This window comes from Chlorocebus sabaeus, chromosome 10 (assembly GCF_047675955.1).
Source record: "Chlorocebus sabaeus isolate Y175 chromosome 10, mChlSab1.0.hap1, whole genome shotgun sequence".
Lineage (NCBI taxonomy): Eukaryota > Metazoa > Chordata > Mammalia > Primates > Cercopithecidae > Chlorocebus > Chlorocebus sabaeus.
Window position 1 is genome coordinate 70,567,453 of NC_132913.1, and position 17,344 is coordinate 70,584,796.

Genomic DNA, 17,344 nt, shown 5'->3' on the forward strand with positions numbered 1-17,344 from the left:
TCTGAAGTAGATTAATGTTGTTTTCATGCCGGCTTTATTAGCTTGTTCTAACATTGCTATAAAGATACTACCTGAAGTGGGGAAATTTATAAAGAAAGGAGGTTTAATTGACAGTTTTACATGGCTGGGGAGGGCTTAGGAATCTTAGAATCATGGCAGAAGGGGAAGAGGGACATATTACATGGCATCAGGTGACACAGTGTGTGAAGGAAGAACTGCCAAACACTTATAAACCCATCAGGTCTCATGAGAACTCCCTCACTGTCACAAGAAAAGCATGGAGAAAACCGCCCCCATAATCCAATCACCTCCCATCAGGTACCTCCTTCAATACCTGGGGATTGTAATTCAAGATGAGATTTGGGTGGGACCACAGAGCCAAACGAATCTCCTGCTAACACAACATCCATTTAGCATCCCGTGGATCCAGGAGTAATTTTGACTTTCTAGTCTTATTTAAGAAATATATTTTGTAAGGCTATAGCTGCCATACATAGTGATTTCTCTGAATCTGGGCAAGGCAAATCAAAAACCTTCTGGAAAGGATTCACCATTTTAGATGCCATTAAGAACATATGTGATTCATGGGAGTAGGTCAGTATGTCAACATTAACAGAACTTTGTAAGAAGTTAACTCCAACCTCACAGATTACTTTGACGGGTTGAAGACCTCAGTGGAGGAAGTAACTGTAGATGTAGTGAAAATAGCAAGAGAATTAGAGTTATAAATAGAGCCTAAACATGTGACTGAATTGCTGCAATCTTATGAGCAACCTTGAATAGATAAGGTGTTGCTTCTTATGAAGGAGCAAGGAAAGTAGTCTCCTGAGATGGAACCTACTCCTGGTAATGATGCTGTGAACATTGCTAAAGTGAAAAAGGAAAAAAAAATTAGAATAGCAAGTAACTTAGTTGATAAAGCAGCAGCAGGGTTTGAGAGGATCAACTCCAATTTTGAGAGAAGTTCTTCTGTGAGTCAAATGCTATCAAACAGCATCACATGCTACATAGAAATCTTTTTGCGAAAGAGTCAATCATTGCAGTATACTTTATTTTTTTAAAAATCATTTTAATAAACTGTCATAGCCACCCCAACCTTCAGCAACCACTATCCTACCCTGATCAGTCAGGAACCATCAACATTGAAGCAAGATCCTCCACCAGCAGAAGGGGAAGAGGGACATATTACATGGCATCAGGTGACACAGTGTGTGAAGGAGGAACTGCCAAACACTTATAAACCCATCAGATCTTAAGGCTCAGATAATTGTTAGCATGTTTTAGAAATAAAGTATTTTTAAATAAAGTATATACATTGTCTTTTTAGACATAATGCTACTACACACTTAAGAGACTATAATCTAGTATAAACATAAATTTTACATGAGCTGGGAAATAAAAAAAATGTGACTCATTTTATTGTGGTCATCCGGAACCGAACTCACAGTATCTCGCAGGTATGTATGTATTCTCCAGGCTCTCAATAGCTTGCTAACGACTTAATACAATTGTTCAATTACCCTAAAATGTAAGTTAGAATTAAACAAAGGCAATTTGATAATCTTTTAATTTGATGGACTTTATAATATCTTAACACATTGTTGATCTAGGTTTTGGCTGTTTTGGTGTTCAGAGAAATATAGGACATTTTGGTGAAAATCAAAGTTAATAAAATATTTAGCACTTACAGAATTTGTATACTACCTCTTGCTTAAAGCTTCTTTTCTTATAAGGGGCAATAGTTTTTGAAGTTTTTTTAAATGCGTAATATTCAAAGATTCTTCAACCCCCAATAGTTTCCTGCTGAAACCTCCTGTGTTGTGCTGCAGAGGGGTCTATGATAAACAGGGTCTCTAATTCTTTGTTTGTACTTTTGTCTCCTCTCTTGGCTTCCTTTATAGCTTTTTCTTTTCTCTTTGACCCTGAATTCTTTTCTTATCTGGTTTGAACTGCTAGAATCCCTGCTGGTAAGTCTCAGCTAGACACACTGTTTCCTGCAGCGGGGAGGAAATGTTGCAGCTCCTTCTTGATTGATAAGAGGTGTAGAGCCCTGCTGAGCAGCTGCAAAAAGCAAATGCCTGCTTCAGAAGAAGTGAGTATTCTTAAGGCATTGATCCCAACCTGATATTTTGCCTTATTTGCAAGGAGTAAGGAAGGATGATTTGGTGAACTGAAATGGCCATTGGTCAGATGTGGTCAGATCCACTGAGGAATGATTATGCCAAGTTTAAAGGGGACCACTAAGTGCTGAGATTACGGTGCTGGTCATGATTGATGCTGACAGTAAATATAGCTACATTACCATTGTGGCCTTTATGTTGAGTTGTTTTTGTGATGACTACTATTGTTCAAGAATTGCATTTTCCAATTAGTGAAGTACTTTAGATATATTATCTATAATAATCATTTTAAATAACAAATATGGAAATTAGACCAGAGCATAAAATTAAAGATATTTGAATAATTATGGTGCAATCAAGTCAAAATTACTGATGCCTTTATTTGATGCTGGATTATGTGGAAAACAGCACAAGAACATACGTGCTTTGGAAGTTGAAAGTACATCAGATTTTGACAGCAAAACTGCATAAATTATCAAGTAGTTTGAGTAATGTTTCTCCATGAATCTTCATCAAGTAAAACTAATAGTTGCAAAGATGAGTTTTGAACAAAATTGGAAGGAATAAATCAATATTCCAAATAACTTCTTAAACATGTTTGCTCTTTGAGAACATAGTTATATAATCTGTTTGACATAGTGCCCTAAGTAATAATGAAATATTGTTTTTAATCTTTAAAGAAGTTATGCTAACTGACACAACTGACCAGAGGAAAATGTAATGAATTACTTCAATAGCTTAGCATATAAAATGTGTTGGTTGGTGTGATTGGTATGTATAAAAATGTAGTATTATATCTTAGAAATATTTTTTATGCCATGCTATTATTGAAATGTAATAACTCAGTGGGTTTCACAGCACATATCTTTATCAGTAATATATCTATATATCTATATCTATAATAAAGATGCATATGGAGGAGTACACTATGAATATTCTACTTTCTTGAGACCCTAAATATGAAGTGAGTCAAGGATATAATTGGAATAAGATCAAATGGGAGAGAAATATAGGCTAAAAATGAACTGCACAGGCTCATTCCTAGTTTCTTTGGTAAAAAGATCTGTCTTTTCCTGTGACTATATTAAAAAGTTATTGAAGACAACTGTGGTTTTTCAGATAATGCGCCCCCCCAATATGTCTATACCCTAGCCCCCACATCCTATGAACATGTTATATCATATGTTATAAAGAACTTTGCAGATGTGATGAGGGTATGAACTTTAAGATAAGGAGATTATACTGGATTATCTGGGTAAACCCAGTGTAATCATATGAGCCTTTAAAAGCAAAAGAGGAAGGCACAAGAGTCAGAGACATGGCAGAAGAGGAAGAAAGAGAAAATGGTAAAGAAGGGGAACAAGGATCTAATAAGGATTTAATGTACCGTAACTGGCTTTGAAATGCAGGAGCCACATGCAAGGACTAGAAAGAAGCCTCATGAGCTAAGGGGTGGCTCCTGGAAACAGCCTGCAACAAAATGGGGGCCTCAGTCCTACAAAAGCAAGGAACTGGATTCTGCAAAACAAACAAACAAAAAACCTGAATGAGCTTGGAAGAGGATTCTTCCCAGAGATTCTCAGTTGGAACCTAGCTTACCAGCATTTTGATTATTTCCCTGTAAAACCTAGATCAGAGAAACCAGCTGAGTGAACCTGGACTTCTTACCTATAGAACTGTGAGATAGTAAGTTTGTGTTGTTTTAGGCTGCTAAATTTGTGGTAATGAATTAGGGTAGTGATAGAGACTTATATAGTATCGTACAGTAAAATACACACATCATATGTGTACATCTTGATGAATTTTTCTACATCTATAGTGCCATGTAACCACCACCCAAGTCAAGATGTAGAATATTTCCAGAACCTTAGAAAGCTCCCTCCTGTTTTTTTTCTAGTCAATATCGTTCTGTCTTTCCCCAGAGGTAATTACTGACTTTCTTGCCACAGATTAATTTTTTCTATTTTTAAGCTTCATATAAAGAAATTGTATATGTACTCTTGTGTCTGGCTTGTTTTATTCATCATTATGTCTGTAAGGTTTCAGTGTTGTTGCACATAGCAATAGTTCTGTTTTTTAAATTTATTATTTTATTATACTTTAAGTTCTAGGGTACATGTGCAGGACGTGCAGGTTTGTTACATAGGTATACACGTGCCATGGTGGTTTGCTGCACCCATCAACCTGTCATCTACATTAGGCATTTCTCCTAATGCTATCCCTCCCCCAGCCCACCACCTCCTGACAGGCCCTGGTGTGTGATGCCCTGCCACCCCCCACCCCTGTGTCCATATGTTCTCATTGTTCAACTCCCACTTATCAGTAAGAACATGCAGTGTTTGGTTTTCTGTTTTTGTGTTAGTTTGCTGAGAATGATGGTTTCCAGTTTCATCCATGTCCCTGCAAAGGACATAAACTCACCTTTTTTATGGCTACATAGTGTTCCATGGTGTATATGTGCCACATCTTCTTTATCCAGTCTATCATTGATGGGCATTTGGGTTGGTTCCAAGACTTTGCTATTGTGAACAGTGCTGCAATAAACATACGTGTGCATGTGTCTTTACAGTAGAATGATTTATAATCCTTTGGGTATATACCCAGTAAAGGGATTGCTGGGTCAAATGGTATTTCTGGTTCTAGATCCTTGAGGAATTGCCGCACTGTCTTCTTCCACAATGGTTGAACTCATTTACATGGCCACCAACAGTGTGAAAGTGTTCCTACTTCTCCACATCCTCTCCAGCATCTGTTGTTTCCTGACTTTTTAATGACCACCATTCAACTAGCATGAGATGGTATCTCATTGTGGTTTTGATTTGCATTTCTCTAATGACCAATGATGATGAGCTTTTTTTCATAGGTTTGTTGGCCACATAAATTTCTTCTTTTGAGAAGTGTCTGTTCGTATCATTTGCCCACTGTTTGATGGAGTTTTTTTTTTTTTCTTGTAAATTTAAGTTCTCTGTAGATTCTGGATGTTAGTCCTTTGTCAGATGGATAGATTGCAAAAATTTTCTCCCACTCTGTAGATTGCCTGTTCACTCTGATGATAGTTCCTTTTGCTGGGCAGAAGCTCTTTTGTTTAATTAGATTCCATTTGTCAATTTTGGCTTTTGTTGTCATTGCTTTTGGTGTTTTAGGCATGAAGTCTTTGCCCATGCCTATGTTTTAAATGGTATTGCCTAGGTTTTCTTCTAGGGTTTTTATGGTTTTGGGTCTTAGGTTTAAGTCTTTAACCCACCTTGAATTAATTTTTGTGTAAGGTGTAAGCAAGGGATCCAGTTTCAGCTTTCTGCATTTGGCTAGCCAGTTTTCCCAACACCACTTATTAAATAGGGAATCCTTTCTCCATTTCTTCTTTTTGTCACATTCATCAAAGATCAGATGGTTGTAGATGTGTGGTGTTATTTCTGAGGCATCTGTTCTGTTCCATTGATCTATATATCTGTTTTGGTAGCAGTACTGTGCTGTTTTGGTTACTGTGGCCTTGTAGTATAGTTTGAAGTCAGGTCGCATGATGCCTCCAGCTTTGTTCTTTTTGCTTAGGATTGTCTTGGCTATATGTGCTCTATTTTAGTTCCATATGAAATTTAAAGTAGCTTTTTCTAATTCTGTGAAGAAAGTCAGCAGTAGCTTGATGGGGATAGCATTGAATCTATAAATTACTTTGGGCAGTATGGCCATTTTCACAATATTGATTCTTCCTATCTATGAGCATGAAATGTTTTTCCATTTGTTTGTGTCCTCTCTTATTTCCTTCAGCAGTGATTGGTAGTTCTCCTTGAAGAGGGTCCTTCACATCCCTTATAAGTTGTATTGCTAGGTATTTTATTCTCTTTGTAGCAATTGTGAATGGGAGTTCACTCATGATTTGGCTCCCTGTTTGTCTGTTATTGGTGTATAGGAATACTTGTGATTTTTGCACATTGATTTTGTATCTTGAGACTTTGCTGAAGTTGCTTATCAGGTTAAGGAGATTTTGGGCTGAGACATTGGGGTTTTCTAAATATACAATAATGTCATCTGTAAACAGAAACAATTTGACTTCCTCTTTTCCTAACTGACTACCCTTTATTTCTTTCTCTTGCCTGATTTCCCTGGCCAGAACTTCCAATACTATGCTGAATAGGAGTAGTGAGAGAGGGCATCCTTTTCTTGTGCCTTTGAAAGGATCCTTTGAAAGGGAATGCTTCATTTTTGCCCAATCAGTATGATATTGGCTGTGGGTTTGTCATAAATAGCTCTTATTATTTTGAAATATGTTCCATCAATACTTAGTTCCATCAATGCCTAGTAGAATTTTGTTGAAGGCCTTTTCTGCATCTATTGTAATAATCATGTGGTTTTTGTCATTGGCTCTGTTCTTGTGATGGATTATGCTTATTGATTTGCATATGTTTAACAAGCCTCGAATTCCAGGGATGAAGCCCACTTGATTGTAGTGGATAAACTTTTTGATGTGCTGCTGGATTTGGTTGGCCAGTATTTTATTGAGGATTTTCCCATTGATTGTCATCAGGGATATTAACCTGAAACTTTCTTTTTTTGTTGTGTCTCTGCTAGGTTTTGGTATCAGGATGATGCTGGCCTCATAAAATGAGTTAGGGAAGAGTCCCTCTTTTTCTCTTGTTTGGAATAGTTTCAGAAGGAATGGTACCAGCTCCTCTTTGTACCTCTGGTAGAATTTGCCTGTGAATCTGTCTGGTCCTGGACTTTTTTTGGTTGGTAGGCTATTAAATACTGCCTCAATTTCAGAACTAGTTATTGGTCTACTCACTGATTTATTTAACCAGTAGTCATTCAGGAGCAGGTTGTTCAGTTTCCATGTAGTTGTGTGGTTTTGAGTGAGTTTCTTAATCCTGAGTTCTAATTTGATTGCACTGTGGTCTGAAAGACTGTTTGTTATGATTTCCATTCTTTAGCATGTGCTCAGGAGTGTTTTACTTCCAATTATGTGGTCAGTTTTAGAATTAGTGCAATATGGTTCTGAGAAGAATGTATATTCTGTTGATTTGGGGTGAAGAGTTCTGTAGATGTCTATTAGGTCTGCTTGGTCCAGAGCTGAGTTAAAGTCCTGAATATTCTTCTTAATTTTCTGTCTCGTTGATCTGTCTAATATTGACTGTGGGTGTTAGTCTCTCATTATTATTGTGTGGGAATCTAAATCTCATTGTAGGTCTCTAAGAACTTGCTTTATGAATCTGGGTGCTCCTGTATTGGGTCCATATTTATTTAGGATAGTTAGCTCTTCTTGTTGCATTGATCCCTTTACCATTATGTAATGTCCTTCTTTGTCTCTTTTGATCTTTGTTGGTTCAAATTCTGTTTTAAACCAACTAGGATTGCAACTGTTGCTTTTTTTTGCTTTCCATTTGCTTGGTAAATAATCCTCCATCCCTTTATTTTGAACCTATGTGTGTCTTTGCATGTGAGATGGGTCTCCTGAATATAGCACACTGATGGGTCTTGATTCTTTATCTAATTTGCCAGTCTGTGTCTTTTAATTGGGGCATTTAACCATTTACATTTAAGGTTAATATTGTTATGTTTGAATTTGATCCTGTCATTATGATGTTAGCTGGTTATTTTGCTTGTTAGTTGATGCAGTTTCTTCCTAGCATCAATGGTCTTTACAGTTTGGTATGTTTTTGCATTGGCTGGTACCGGATTTTGCTTTCCATATTTAGTGCTTCCTTCAGGAGCTCTTGTAAGGCAGTCCTGGAGGTGACAAAATATCTCAGTATTTTCTTGTCTGTATAGGATTTTATTTCTCCTTTGCTTATAAAGCTTAGTTTGACTGGATATGAAACTCTGGGTTGAAAATTCTTTAAGAATGATGAATATTGGCCCCTACTCTCCTCTGAGTTGAAGGGTTTTTGAAGAGAGATCCGTTGTTAGTCTGATGTTCTTCCCTTTGTGAGTAAACCTGACCTTTCTTTCTGGCTGCCCTTAACATTTTTTCCTTCATTTCAACCTTGGTGAATCTGACAATTACGTGTCTTGGGGTTGCTATTCTCGCTAAGTATCTTTGTGGTGTTCCCTGTATTTCCTGAATTTGAATGTTGGCCTGCCTTGCTAGGTTGGGGAAATTCTCCTGGAGAATATTCTGACAAGCGTTTTCCAACTTGGTTCCATTCTCCCCATCACTTTCAGGTACCCCAATCAAGTGTAGAGTTGGTCTTTTTCACATATTTCCATATTTCTTGGAGGCTTTGTTTGTTTCTTTTCACTCTTTTCTCTCCTCACTTTATTTCATTGAGTTGATCTTCAATCTCTGATAGCCTATCTTCTGCTTAATTGATTGGGCTAATGATACTTGTGTATGCTTCACGAAGTTCTCATGCTGTGTTTTTCAGCTCCATCAGGTCATTTATGTTCTTCTCTAAACTGCTTATTCTAGTTAGAAATTCTCTAACCTCTTTTCAAGGATCTTAGTTTCCTTGCGTTGAGCTTCTACATGCTCCTTTAGCTCAGAGGAGTTCATTATTACCCACCGTCTGAAATCTACTTCTGTCAATTTGTCAAATTCATTCTCTGTCCAGTGTTGTTCCCTTGCTGGCGAGGAGTTATGATACTTTGGAAGAGAAGAGGTGTCCTGGATTTTGGAATTTCCAGCCTCTTTGCACTGGTTTCTCAGTGGATTTATCTATCTCTCTTTGGTCTCTCACATTGGTGACCTTTGAATGGGGTCTCTGAGTGGACATCCTTTTTTGGTGATGTTGATATTATTCTTTTCTGTTTGTTAGTTTTTCTTCTAACAGTCAGACTCCTGTGCTGCAGGTCTGCTGGAGTTCACTAGAGGTCCACTCCAGACCCTGTTTGCCTGGGTATCTCCAGCAGAGGCTGCAGAACAGCAAAGATTGCTGCCTGTTCCTTCCTCTGGAAGCTTTGTCCCAGAGGGGCTCCTGCCAGATGCCAGCCAGAGCTCTCGTGTATGAGGTGTCTATTGGCCTACTGGGAGATGTCTCCCAGTCAGGATACCCGGGGTTCAAGGACACACTTGAGGAGCCAGTCTGTCCCTTATCAGAGCTCAAACACCATGCTGGGAGATCTACTGCTCTCTTCAGAGCTGTCAGGTAGGAATGTTTAAGTCTGCTGAAGCTGCGCCCACAGCTGCCCTTTCCCCCAGGTGCCCTGTCCCAGGGAAATGGGGGTGATATCTATAAGTCTCTGACTGGGTCTGCTGCCTTTTTTTCAGAGATGCCCTGCCCAGAGAGGAGGAATCTACAGAGTCAGTCTGGCTGCAGTGGCCTTGCTCTGCTGAGGTGGGCTCTGCCCAGTTTGAACTTCCTGGTGGCTTTGTTTGCACTGTGAGGGTAAAACTGCCTACTCAAGCCTCAGCAATGGTGGGTGTCCCTCCCCACAGCAAGCTCCAGCATCCCAGGTAGAACTCAGCCTGCTGTTCTAGCAGCGAGAGTTTCACACCAGTGGACCTTAGCTGGCTGGGGTACATGGGGGTGGGACCTGCCGAGCCAGGCCACTTGGCTCTCTGGCTTCAGCCCTTTTTCCAGGGGAGTGAATGGTGTTTTCGCTGGTGTTCCAGGTGCCACTGGGGTATGAAAAAAACAAAAACAACAACAACAAAAAACAACACATACATACACACACAAAACAAAAAACTCTTACAGCTAGCTCAGTGTCTGCCCAAACGGCTACACAGTTTTGTGCTTGAAACTCAGGGCTCTGGTGGAGTAGGCACCAGAGGGAATCTCCTGGTCTGCCGGTTGAGAAGACTGTAGGAAAAGTGCAGTATCTGGGCCACAGTGCACGATTCTTCCTGGTACAGTCTCTCATGGCTTCCCTTGCCTGGGGAAGGGAGATCCCCCAAACCCTTGTGCTTCCTCAGTGATGCGATGCCCCACTCTGCTTCAGCTCACCCTCCATGGGCTGAACCCACTGTCCAACCAGTCCCAATAAGATGAAATGGGTATCCAGTTGGAAATGCAGAAATCACCCAACTTCTTTGTTGATCTTGCTGGGAGCTGCAGACCAGAGCTGTTCCTATTCAGCTGTCTTGCCAGCAAATCTTTTAAAAATTATTTTTAATTTTTGTAGGTACATAGTGGTTACATATATTTATGGGGTACATGGGGGTATTTTAATACAGGTATAGAATGTGTAATAATCACATCTGGGTACATGGGATATCCATCACCTTAATCATTTATCCTTTCTTTGTGTTAGAAATATTCCAGCTATACTTTTTGTTATTTTAAAATGTACAATAAATTATTGTCAACTGCAGTCACCCTGTTGTGCTATCAAATACTAGATCTTATTCATTCTAACGCTATTTTTGTACCCATTAACCATCCCCACTTCTCCATGCCTCTCCACTAACTTTCCCAGCCTCTGTTTACCGTCATTCTACCCTCTATCTCTATGGGTTCAATTGTTTTAATTTTTAGCTCCCACAAATAAGTGAGAACACGTGACGTTTGCCTTTCTGTTCTTGGCTTATTTCACTTAACATGACGTTCATTCAGTTCTGTTCATTTTGTTGCAAATGACAGAAGCTCATTGTTTTTTATGGCTGAATAGTACTCCATTGTGTATATGCATGACATTTTCTTTATCCATTTGCCTGTTGATGGACACTTACATTGCTTCCAAATCTTAGCTATTGTGAATAGTGCTGCAATAAACTTGGGAGTGCAGATACCTGTTCATATACTGATTTCCTTTCTTTTGGGTATATACCCAGCAGTAAAATTTAATTGCTAGATCATATGGTAGCTCTATTTTTAGTTTTTGGAGGAACCTCCAAACTGTTCTCCATAGTGGCTGTACTAATTTACATTCTCGCCAACAGTGTATGAGGGTTCCCTTTTCTTCACCTCCTCACTAGCATTTGTTATTGCCTGTCTTTTGGATAAAAGCCATTTTAACTGGGGTAAGATGCCATTTCACTGTGTTTTAATTTGTGTTTCTCTGATGATTAATGATGTTAAGCATCTTTTCATATACCTGTTTGTCATTTGTATGTCTTCTTTTGTGAGAAATGTGTACTCAAATCTTTCACCTATTTTTTAGCAGTTTTTTGAATATTAACTTTTAAAATATTGTGTAGCTTTCCATATTTTCTGTTTAAAAGTCACATATTCCATTTTTTAAAATTTTACTTTTAAGTGCTGAGATACGTATGCAGAATGTGAAGGTTTGTTACATAGGTATACATGTGCCATGGTGGTTTGCCGCAACTATCAACCCATCGTCTAGGTTTTAAGCCCTGCATGCATTGAGTATTTGTCCTAATGTTCTCCTTCCCCTTTCCCCCTACTCTCCAACAGGTCGTGGTGTGTGGTGTTCCCCTTCCTGTGTCCATGTGTTCTCATTGTTCAACTGTCACTTATGAGTGAGGACATGTGGACTTTCACCTGTTTTTATATTAGATTATTAGATTGTTTCCTATAGAGTTTGTTCACTTATTCTTTATTGATATGCAATAATGTGCATCTGCTATGCAGCTTTTAAAAATTGCCTGTAGTCCCAGCTACTCGGGAGGCTGAGGCAGGAGAATGGCGTAAACCTGGGAGGCGGAGCTTGCGGTGAGCCGAGATCCGGCCACTGCACTCCAGCCTGGGCGATAGAGCGAGACTCCGTCTCAAAAAAAAAAAAAAAAAAAAAAAAAAAAAAAAAAAAATTGCTTTTCATTGTATGAATATATTATAATTTACCTGTTCTATTGATGAATATTTGGGTTGTATATTTTTTACTATTGTGAGTAAAGATTTAATGAATAGTTTTGTACATATCTTTTTGGTGGACATAAATACCATTTCTCTTGGGTATGTTCATGACAAAAGAGTGGCATTGTCAGCTATATGATAGATTTATCCTGAGTAGATATGTCAAACAGAATATATTCCTAGTTGTTTACCAACTTTAGACTCTTCTTTATCAGTGGAACAAAAGAGTCCAGAAACAGATACACATACACACAATCAACTAACTTATGACAAACAAACTGAAATTCAGTGGGTGAAAGAAAGCATTTTCAATAATGTTGAATCAATTAGATATCTTTATGGGAAATAAAAATCAAACTTTATTTCTCTAATGGATACCATGCACAAATTATGGCTAGCTGAATGATAGAACTAAATCTAAAAGGAGAGAAAAGTAACGCTTCTAGAAGAAAATATAGGAGAATATATTCATGACCTTGAGGTAAGCAGACAATTCTTAAACAAGACATAAAAAAGCATAATTCCTAAAAGAAATAGTCGATAAATTTGACCTCACTATGATAAAAACATCTATTGAAGTCGATGGGGTTCGGGACATGCTATCCGAAAATAAGACACTTTGGGATTTGAGGAAACAGCAGAAGCAGTCTATAGGAGCTAGGAGGAATTCCCCTTGCCCCTTCTACCTGAAGGAGGCTGTAAAATCTGACTGACCTTCCCCTAAAAATAGATTGTAAAATCCTCATTCAAGGGGGAGTCCTCCTTACACTCAGAGGAAAAGAATATTCTTAGCTCTAAGGACTACAGAGACATGGAAAATAATCTAAACAAACCAGCATTACTATGTTCTCCCCAGTTAATTACTGTGAGATTATACCTCTTTTTGTCCAATCATGTTTCTCCACAACTATTCACTTTTTCATCAGAATTAGCATAAAATATATGCAGTTTTCTGTTTCTTAGGAACTTCATTTTTGAAGGCCTCTGTGTCACATAAAACTTACATTAAATAAATTTGTAAGCTTTTCGCCTGTTAATCTGTTTATTATTATAGAGTTTTAAGCCATAAACTTTGTGAAAGGTGAGGAAAAGATGTATTTTCTCTAAGGCAAGTCTTAGACTGAGAGGAGATATCTGGAGTGTGTATATATTAAACATAAGACTTGTATCTAGAATATGTAAATAACTCCTAGAAATCTATAAGGAAAAAATAGCTCCATAAAAAAGAAATGGGCAAAATGAGCATTTCCCAAAAGTGGCTATCCAAAAGCCATAGCATGTAGAAAGGTGCTCAACATCATCAGTTACTAGGGAGATGACACAGCACAGAAGGTACCCCTATACAGACATCAGAGTGGCTAAAATTATCAAGACTGAAAATACTGACAAGACTGTTAACAGGAAGGTTGAGCAACTGCAGCTGTCATATGTTGCACATGGGAGTTGGTACAACCAGTTTGGAAAACTGGCAGTGTCTATCAGAGTTAAAACATGATTAGTTCAGTAAGCAAAACCTCACCAGAGGAATAAAAGTATTTCAAGAGTGGAACTATGTGAGGTTTTTCTGAACTCTCTTAGGGAAGTGACTGGGGTTGCGTTGCGGGCTGCATCAAAAATAAATTGAAAGGTAAATAAAGGGATATACTGATATGTTTAAGAGAAATTTGGACACTGTATAAGCTTGTTTCACTAACCAGCAGGGATACAACTACTATGACTAAATCAAATGTTTATGAAGCCATGTGGTCTTGCTTGCCTGACTCTTCACCTTTGCTGCATGGCAGGAATCCAGAATTGGGAGAAGCTCAGCAGGTGCTTTTGTGAGCAATAGACCATCCACCATTGTGTCAGCCCCTTCCTCATTTGGTCTGCTCTTGCTGCTTCTGAAGATCTGGAAAGGGGAGAGGTTTGCATTATCACCAAGGTTGCTAATAAATGATCTTTTTCAATATAAACATGTAAAAGTTTTACCAGAATAGTCTTATTTTCCCCTTAAATGCTCCCCCAAATTACCAGAATATTTTAAATTATGAACAATGAAAATGTTATTGCTGCTGGAGTTGACATTTTTCTTGCAAAACCAAGCTTTAAGTGTTTTAATTTTAAAGAAGACATTTCCAAAGCTAGAGTTGTATGCATAACAGGATTCCTATCTTTTTTTGTGCCGTCTTTTAAGAGGCAATTCTTTTCTTTCCTAGGACTGTTTTCCCTTTCATTTTAAGAGAAAAGCCTGCTTTTGGATGACTAAGAGGATCCCAGAGACATGAGGATAGCATCTTTAGCTGCTTCTGACACATATTCTGTTCTTCATCTTGACGCTATTGATAGCACCATTGCTCGAATTTGTTCTTGTTCATCCTCACTTTTTTTGGTCTTGTTAGATAGAAAAAACTTGCAAGCATCTTAATGGTGAAGAACTTTCTTTCCTCTCCCCACCCTGCTGTGTCCATTTTGTCTATGATATAGCTGAATATAAACTCTAATACCTTTTTGTAGTTCTTTTTTGGCCAGAGGAAAGTAAACAACTTGATTGTGCTCAGAGCCTGTCTCATGCCTCATTAGGTACTGGGGGTAAGCAGATGGCAGCAACATTACATGGCTCTGCAGAAACATCTGATTTATTTTTATGAGCACGTTATAGTCTTTAAGACATGAGCACCAAAGTCACAAGTGGTGCCATATACATCATAAAAATGAGGGATGTTTTCTTATATGTCATGAAATAACCCATGCATGTAATTCCTTTGAGGGAAAAGAAATAAATAGTCTCTTAGAACAAATTGATTTTTAAAACCATGTTATACAGTTGTCTTTCCAAAATTCAATGATTTGGTTGTCTTGGCAAAAATTAAAATGCCCCAAAACATCAGCATCTGTATCTCAGAAGAGCATGAAAATTCAAATTTTCCTGGCTTAAGGTATGATCTTTTCATCCTATTCTAATAGAAAAGCTTCTCCATGCGGAAGACTGCACTTGTTTCTTGGAGCAGAGTTCTTGTGTTTAGAAATATGTATCTTTAAATGATTTCACCGATAATGAACGAGTACAATCAAACAAGCTTTCATACCAAGACGGCTGGGTAAATGAAGTGAGCATTTGTAGACCTGTGATTAAGTACAGGGTGCCATTTGGAGTTATGAAACAATAACAATAACTTTACATTTTACAGTATTTTACCATTTACACCATGTCTTAATAAGCATGGCAAGAATTTTCAGTCATGATTTCTCAGACAAGACCACATTAGAAGTTAATGTATATGGCTATTCAATGTCAGAAAATCAGGTTAAATTTCAGTTTTCCTACAGTAGAGTCCTTGTGATCCTTAGCTTGTGATCTCCTCAGCAAATATAAGATGCCTTTCTGGCTACTTTCCAAAGGTTTCCAGTTAGATGTCATCTGCGTACTTGAAGCCCCACACAATTATCACCTTCCCCTTAAAACTGACGTTCCCTTCTGACTTTTCCTTTTCTGCTGATGGTAGCATATTTCTCATCCTTTTCCCCATCAAAGGTGAATCTGGATTTAGTTATTTATAATTACTTTTCCAAAAGACTTTGAGGAAAATTGTTCCTTGGTGGCTTGGTGTACACTTAAACATCAAACCTAAAAATGAACATCAAAGGGTTCTAATTTGGGTTCTTTTAATTCAGGAAGCTTGCTACCTTCAGCAGGTTTCTTACCCAGCAATGTGCAAAATATTTCTTAGGGGCCTAGAAAATGCAAAGTATGGTATTAGGAACCATGCATCAACAAGTAGAAAACATTGCTGCTTTCCAAGGAACTTTACAGTCCATTTCTGGAGACAAGGTTTATTGAAAATGTTCAATTTACAATGACATTCAAGTATCATAAGGTAGTTGAGTCACCGCATCCTTAAAGCTGAGATCTCTTTTAGTCCTTCCTGTTTGTTCTTTTTTTCAGTGAGAATCCAAAGGTGGAGAGGTAAAATGACTTGTAATGGGCATCCTAAGGCATCTTAATAGCAGAGTTGTGCTTAGACCTGTGGGTGGGGTATGGTGCCTGGTTGAGTGCTTCTCTGCTTTACAAGACTGAGCTGCTATAGGAGAGGGCAGACTGTTAGTGCAGTATGTTCCAAGAATGAAAAGTCACAGTATTTTGAGAAAAGACCATGGAGGAGGTACAATCTGAGCTGGCCCTTGAAAAGTAATTCATATTTAGGTAAAGGGTATGGAAAGAGTTTTCCAAGGAAACGAGATGGGACAGATTAGAAGATTGGGGATTAGATAGATATGAATAAGGCAGGTGCTGCTTCCTGTTGAATAGTACTGGAAGTAAGACTTGGAAACACAACTAAGGAGTAAAACATTTTAGGGAGATTCATGTTATAATGGAGAGCAGGACTGATTGTAATGTGTGAGAAACTAAAATCAGATGGTCAAGTAGGAGGTTATTGAATCAGTTTAGCTATTGTGATTACAGCCCAAATGGATATGGTAGGTATAGAAATTAAAAGAGAGGTATAAATGGGGGAACTCTTGAAGGATGAATAGAGATTAATGACAGGTTGGATTAAGGAGGTGAAAGAGAAGCTGCAGGCAAGGAGACAGAAGTTTGAGACTTGATGGATAAAACAATGAGAAATTAACTACCATGAGCAGAAAAGGAAAAGTCAGAAGGTCATAATTGTGTTGGGCTTCAAGTGTGTGGGCAAGATCTCAGTGAAAACCCATGGAAGGTAGCCAGGAAGACATGTTCAGTAAAAAGATCATGAGCTGAAGACAGATTTGAGAATTATCTGCATAAAAAAGTGGTGGTTGAGATATGACAATGGGTCTAGACTCTGAGAATGGAGTATAGTGGGTGAGCTTTGAGAAACACCTACATCTAGGGGGAAAGAACAGGGGACGGGAGTCAGTATAGGCATTGTAGGCCTGAAGGATCTGGCTGGCCTGGAAGCAGGAAAATCAGAAAAGTGTGAGAAGAGAATTCAGTTTCAAAAATTAGGAGGTGACTAATTATAACAACTACAATAAATTTCATTGTTGTCATTGAAAGATCTTTAAGGAAAAATGTGATACTCCTTTTAACATGGACCCAGGAGATCTATTAAATTTTGTTCCCCAGTCCTGTAGGAATGTGAGGTAGGAGATATTCCTAGAGGTTGGTCAGAGCATGGTTTTCCATATGTCCTAATATATAAAGAAACAAATCCTACTAAACACGCATAACTTGGCCAAATAACCTTAAATAGATATATTAAAAATCACTTACAATTTGTGAAAATATCAAGTTCCCTTTGATTTGTATAATCTTCATTTTTTTGTGGTGTTAAATTTTCACTGATATTTTGTTAAACAGAATTCTTACACTGTAAAGGAATTGGATTAATGTTCTTTACTTTCTCTGGAAAGTATAACCGCAAAGAAAAACAAATAGATTTTGATAAGTAGACAAAAGAGATTTATTTTCAGAGAAGACCGACTTAGTAGTTCTAATTAAGATAATTTGAAACACAGGATGATCATTTCCTAAAACAATTTGGGAAAAAAAAGCAAAGCCTTTAAAAT